General features: G+C 41.0%; 2 long non-coding RNA genes across 2 annotated transcripts; one reads left to right on the forward strand and one right to left on the reverse strand.

Annotated features, from left to right (window-relative positions):
* Window positions 1-303: 303 nt before the first annotated feature.
* Window positions 304-882, reverse strand: LOC129648812 (uncharacterized). The gene is made up of 2 exons (XR_008712877.1): window positions 744-882; window positions 304-588 (listed from the first exon to the last, which is right to left on the reverse strand). It is a non-coding gene; the product is annotated as an uncharacterized LOC129648812 (long non-coding RNA).
* Window positions 883-1088: 206 nt separating this feature from the next.
* LOC129648810 (uncharacterized) lies at window positions 1089-6858 on the forward strand. The gene is made up of 3 exons (XR_008712875.1): window positions 1089-1468; window positions 4678-4717; window positions 5529-6858. It is a non-coding gene; the product is annotated as an uncharacterized LOC129648810 (long non-coding RNA).
* Window positions 6859-6879: the final 21 nt, after the last annotated feature.

The following is a 6879-nucleotide window of genomic DNA, read 5'->3' on the forward strand; positions in this document are numbered from 1 at the left end:
TGATTCTGGGAGGGATTGGGGGCAGGAGGAGAAGGGGATGACAGAGGATGAGATGGCTGGATGGCATCACTGACTCGATGGACATGAGTTTGGGTAAACTCCGGGAGTTGGGGATGGACAGGGAGGCCTGGTGAGCTGCAGTTCATGGGGTCGCAAAGAGTCGGACACGACAGCGACTGAACTGAACTGAAGATAAAAAATATTTTTAAGCCCATAATCCCTGCAGCCCCAAACAGTATTTCTTCCTGGTATTTTTTTCTATATATACTTTTTCTGCATTTTTCAAAATTTGCACAATGAACATGCTGTCACATTTGTAATCAGAAAACAAACATTCGCAGTTACAATAGGGATCTATCATGCTCTTTGGCCAAAGAGAGAAAATGAGAAAATAAACAGCAGGACAGGACTCCCCACTGTTACTGCTGCAAAGGCCCTGACACTGGGACTTGATTGTTTTCAGGGGCTGAAGTACTTCGTGGATCTCTTCCGCGCCACATATTCTTCACTCAGCATTCCAGGCCGCCTGAGCTCTTGGCAGATTAAAAACAAACTCAGTCGACCTCTGGATGGCTTTTGAAGTATCTGCTGAGAAATGCCAAAAGTGACGTTCATTCATTAATGTTATCTAATACCCAGCTCCTCCTTCCATTGTCCCCGATTCTCAAAAATATCTTTTTACAATTTGTTAGAAACAGTATCCAAAGAACCACAGCGTCCTCTAACGTCTGTAAAGTTTTTACTTTGTCTTTTCTTCCCAGGGCCTGTTCGATTGAGCGCGGAGAGGCCGCTGTCAAGCGCACACCAATCCCCAGGAGCGGAGCGCCGGCCAGAACCCCATACGTTGGATGCAAGCTTCTGCCTCCACTGGGAGCATAGCCGAAGTGAGTGGGCTTCGGCGGTTACCATGGAGATTCTGGCTTGCGGCCCTGGTTGGCTGAGACGCCTCCGACACCGCCCCCTCTGCTCAGCTCAGGGAGAGAGCTAATCAGAAGCGGAGATTTCACAGGGACTTCTGGGAAAGGGAAGTCCCTGAGAACGGAAACGGAAGCGGCTTGGCCCGGTGCGTTCTGGGAGTTGCAGTTCAGTTGTCTGGGGCTCTTGTGCCCTCAGGCCAAGCGGTCTTGGAGCGTCGCACGAGTAGCCACAGACGCCGGAAGGCTGCCTGGAGCTTGGTTTCACAAAAGGTCGGTGCGGCCCAAGGCCCTGGTGTCCCACCTCCACTCCGACCGGGAGCAGCGGCCATTCGGCGTTGGGGCTTGGCGGGGAGCTGGACCCCAGGTCTCTCAGAAGCCGCGGAGCCCCAGGGCACCCGCTCGGCTCGGGAAGAGCAGAGGTGGAAAGGGAAAGCAATGTCAAGTGCTTAAAAGGAGATCTGAACGGACCCAGAGTTTCCTGGTTGTGACAGCAGCCTTGGTGCAGTGGGCCAGATTTTAGTCTCAGGACTGCAACCTGCAACCCCTAGACGGTGAGCCTTTGCCAAAATATTTGCTTGGAAACCCCAAATTTGACTTGAAGCAGTTGTTTTTTTGGAGGCCTTGTGAAGGACTTGCATTTATCCTTACACTATAATCTACACCTTTCCAAGATTTCTTAACACTTGCTGAAAATTGAGTATGCAAATCTTTAATTAAGGAAGCAAAGTAACTTCCACAATTTAAGTGACTATTCATTTGGGTTTCTCAGAGGTTTGTGTTTGTTTAAAAAAAGAGAAAGGAACAATTCTCTAGTGCCTTTCCTCTCTTGGTACCAGAACATGTCTTATGTTTATGATCGGTGAAAATGCTGTTGTCTCTAGTAATGATTCCACCCATATGTTAACTGTGATCTTAGATCACCTTGTCATACTGCCCTTCCATTTTCAACCAGTTTGATAACACCTCCTCAGACTCTGTATCTTCTCTAGTATGGTATCTTGTGTTTTCTGTTGACTGGAGGTCAGTCTTTGACCTTCAATACAGACTTTTTGGGAAATTCAGATTATATCCTTTTAAAAACTAATAATGCTTGAAACATTTCAAAATATTTAAGTAGACGGTTTTTATTTTGTTGCATATTTTCTTTTCCAATTAGCAGAATTCTCAGTTTCTGAAATTAGTCTCAGCCCAGGAAGGAATTGTGGATATCTAAGGAGAAGGCAATGGCACCCCACTCCAAGTACTCTCGCCTGGAAAATCCCATGGACGGAGGAGCCTGGTAGGCTGCAGTCCATGGGGTCGCTAGGAGTCGGACACGACTGAGCGACTTCACTTTCATTTTTCTCTTTCATGCATTGGAGAAGGAAATGGCAACCCACTCCAGAGTCGCAGAGTCGGACACGACTGAAACGACTTAACAGCAGCAGCAGCAGGAGATGTTGATGTCTTCAGAGGCACTTATTCAGAGAGGGATAAATCTGTATGTGCAACTTAGGGGGTGAATGTTTAGGAATGCAATCTCAAAAATGTTGTCCAAGGAGCTCTCCTTAATGCCTTAAATTCTGTTCTATTCAGATTTAGACCTTCCTCGGTTATCCCTTGGTACATTGCTTTTTCAGGTGCTGTTTTTACATGCCTTACTGGCTTCTCGCCAGGTGCTGTCACTGACGGCATCATTCTTGTGCATTTTCTAATACTGTTACGCATCCCCTTCATTCTTTGTTTTTTGAAGAGGTACCTGTCCATTCTCTCATTTAAGCTCTGATCAGTCTCCAGATATTGTAGTATAGTGGACAAAGCCTAAGTTTTATATCTGACCATCTCATTAATAACTTCTGTATCTTTAGGTTTATCACATAACCTCTCTAGTTCTAAACTTGCTTATCTTTAAATGAGAAGGTTAAAGTTCTACATCTTTAAAACATTGTTTTTCAGCTTTCAGAGTCTTTGCCTATTGAGCCAGCTTCTTTCCTACTACTTCTGCCTCTATTTATCTCTACTCCACTGGCTTATTATTTTCCCAGATTTCAAGACTGTAAACATGCATTCTAATTTTAGTAAGGCTATTTTTTTTTAAATCCTGAGTGCAGTTCCCCAGCACAGAAAATGTTTTTATAAATTTTTTATTCCCCTCAGATATGAAGACCAGAGCAGATACCAAAGAGATCAGTAGAATATACTTTTGAGTGAGCAGCAACATTTCTGTCATCATTGAAAGGCTCAGAGGAGTTGTGTCCAAAGAATCTTTATTTGAAGGAATCTGTGAATTTGAGGTCAAGATAGAAAAGCGAAAAGAGAACTCTATAGGCAAAATTTCAACAACAAAAAAATCTCTTGCCCAAACCAGTGGTTTTTAGCAAATAATAGTTGCCCATGAAAACTATCTTGTGAGGAAAATGGGCATATTTTTAATGAATTTGAGAGAAGTTTTGATCTAAGATCTAAATTTATCCCAAAACATTATTTGTTCAGAAGAGAAACTACATATACTTGATCCAATTGGGAAAAATGTCAAATGGAATTTATCTCCAATTAAGTCAAAGAACTTCTAAAAAGAAAGCATAATTGTAGTGACTTTGGAAAAAAATTTCAGTGACTGTTCAAACTTTTTTTTTTTTATCAAGAATTCATATTGGTGAAAAACCTTATAAGTGTGAAGACTGTGGAAAAGCATTTATCCAGAATTCATGTCTTACTGAATATCAGAGAACTCATACTGGAGAAAAACCCTGTAAATTTGTAGGAAAGCATTCACTGTAAATTCATCTGTTCAGCATCAGAGAATTCACACTGGGGAGAAACCTTATATATGTAATGAATATAGGAAAGCCTTCAGTGACTCCTCATCCTTTATTCAACATCAAAGAAGTCACAGTGGGGAGAAACCCTATGAATGCATTGATTGGGGGAAGTCCTTCACTGATATCTCATCTCTTACACAACATCAGAGAATTTACATGGGAGTGAAACCCTGTAAGTGTAGTGATTGTGGGAAGGCATTCAGATGAAGTGCACACCTTACCCAACACCAGAGAATTCATACTGGGGAAAAGCTTTATAAATGTAATGAATGTGGAAAAGCATTCAGTGCCCACTCAGTGTTTACACAACACCAAAGGATTCACACTGGAGAAAAACCCCATACATGCAGTGAATAAGGGAAGGACTTCCCTGAAAACTCATCCCTTCCTGAAGATCACTGAATTCATACTGGAGAGAAACCTCATGAACACAGCAAATGTGGTAAAGCATTTAGCCAGAGCACTCATCTTACTCAACATCAGACTTCATACTGGAGAGAAACCCTTTAAATGTGAGATGTGGAAAAGCATTTGGTAACAGTTCAATCCTGATCAGACAGCAGCAGCTTCACACATTAGTCATCTTAATGATACTGTTTTGTGGACTACTCTATCCTTTCATGATCCACTCTTAACATTTTGGTCATATGTCTCTTACCCATGCCACCCACTCTTCTGCTTACAATTAGAATCTAGGAATGTTGTACTCCTGGGATAAAGTGAAACACTGGGTAATATTTTAAGTTTCCCATACTGACACTGTTTTGTTAGGTGCATAGAGATTTAGACTGTTTTCTTGGAGAATTAGCCCATTTATCATTATTTAATGCCCCTTCTTATCCCTTGCCTGGAAAATCCCATGGACAGAGTAGCCTGATAGGCTACAGTCCATGGGGTCACAGAGTTGGACATGACTGAGCAACTTCACTTTCACTTTCTCTTTCTTTCTTATCCCGTAGTATCTTCCCTGAAGTCTGCTTTGTCTGAAATTCATAAAAGGTAAGTCGGCTTGCTTTTGGTTAGTGTTAGCATGGTATGTCTTTCTCCACCTCTGTACTTTTAACATGTTTGTTAGTTTTCTATGCTTTGTATTTGTTGTTTCTATCTTCCTTCTTCTGCCATCTCTGGTTTTAATTGAGCATTTTATGATTCTATTTTCTCTCTTGTAGTACATTATGTACTCCCTTTTCTCTCTTGTAGACTATATGTCTTTTAAACAGTTTAGTCGTTACCTTAGAGCTTGCAGTATACATTTTTAAATTAAGTGCACATTTAAAGAAGAAGGAGATGGCACCCCACTCCAGTACTCTTGCCTGGAAAATCCCATGGACAGAGGAGCCTAGTAGGCTGCAGTCCATGGGGTTGCTGAGGGTCGGACACGACTGAGCAACATCACTTTCACTTTCACGCATTGGGGAAGGAAATGGCAACCCACTCCAGTGTTCTTGCCTGGAGAATCCCAGGGACGGGGGAGCCTGGTGGGCTGCCGTCTATGGGGTCGCACAGAGTCAGACACGACTGAAGCGACTTGGCAGCACCAGCAGCACATTTAAATAAAAAGATCCTGCTGCACACGTAGCACAGGTAACTTACATCAGAGTATTCCCACCCTTTGTGGTATTGCTGTCATTTATTTCACTTATACATATGCTATGATCACCCAGTATGTTGTCATTATTATTACTTTTAATAAACAATTATCTTTGAGAATAAGAAAATATTTTTTTATCTTTCTAAAATTTCTCACTGGTGCTATTCATGTCTTGATGTAGATCTAAGTTTCTGAACTAAATAAATTTTCTTCTGCTAGAACTCTTTTTTTGGCCATGCCACGCAACATGTGGGATCTCAGTTCCCTGACCAAGCATTGAACCTGTACCGTCTTCTGTGGAAGCACAGAGCCTTAACCACTGGACCACCAGGGAAGTGTCTGGCAGTTTTATTCTTATATAAATATCCCTTTGAACTGGTTTTAACATCTGATTGGTTCCCTTATTAACTGTAAGTTGAACAGAATCTTTGATATGCATACTTTGCATTTACACACCATGATCTTACCTTGGAAAGAAAAACCTGTTGAAATTCACATAACAAAATTAACCATTTTAAAGGGATTCAGTAGAAAACAGTACATTCACAATGTTATACAATCATCACATGGATCTAGTTCTATAACATTTTTATCACCCCAAACTAAAACCCCTTATCCATTAAATAGTAACTTTCATTCCCTCCTTCCCCCCCAGCAAAGCACCAGTCTGCTTTTTTTCTCTTGGCTTCACCAGTTCTGGGTATTTCATGTAATGGAATCATACCGTATATGATCTTTCCTATCTGACTTATTTTCACTTGGCACGTTTCAAGGTTCCTCCTCACCACAGTATATATCGGTATTCCTAACATGGTTCTTTTCTAGCATTTACTGTAAGTGTGGTCAAGGATCGGTTCTCAAAGTGTAATACATGGGTCAGCAGCATCTGCATCACTTGAGAACGTGTTAGAAATTAAAATTCACTGGAACTGTAAGATTAAATGTCACAGAAACTCTGGGGGTGGGGCCAGCAATCCATGTTGGAACACGCCTTACAGGTGATTCAGAGGTGTGCTGAGAAACCCCTTAGTCAAAACACAATTAAGATACAGCCTGTCACCAACCCCAAATCAGGAAGAATCCAGGGGGAAAAGCCAACCAGTTGCAATGTACAAAATGTCTTCTCATTGCTTAAAAACAGGATTAGAGAGGTAACATGATTTTGAAAGAAAAAAGGTAATTGTGGCTTTTTGTTATAAACAGTAAAAGAATTGAAAAAAGAAATGATCTTTTAAAGTATGAGTTTTATTCTCCAGGTTTTCTTAAATACCACAAATTAGTGCTTTTATTGCAGCTATATCCAGAAGCTGAAAACAATTTAAAATACGTTCTTTTATCATACATTAAACACTTGTAAGAGACAGAATGGAACGGTATGAATTTTAGAGATGAGTTTTTCGAGGCAATAAAAAGCATATGGAAATTGAATTACAGAAATAATGACTGAAAGCATAAATCATATAGAAATAAAAGGGTGAAAGGTGTTTCATTAAAAAAGAAAAAAGTCCCTTGTTACCTCTCCTGCTGGTTAGTAACCTAATGAAAACATTAAGGCAAGTATTCTCTGTAT

This window comes from Bubalus kerabau, chromosome 4 (genome assembly GCF_029407905.1).
Source record: "Bubalus kerabau isolate K-KA32 ecotype Philippines breed swamp buffalo chromosome 4, PCC_UOA_SB_1v2, whole genome shotgun sequence".
NCBI lineage: Eukaryota > Metazoa > Chordata > Mammalia > Artiodactyla > Bovidae > Bubalus > Bubalus kerabau.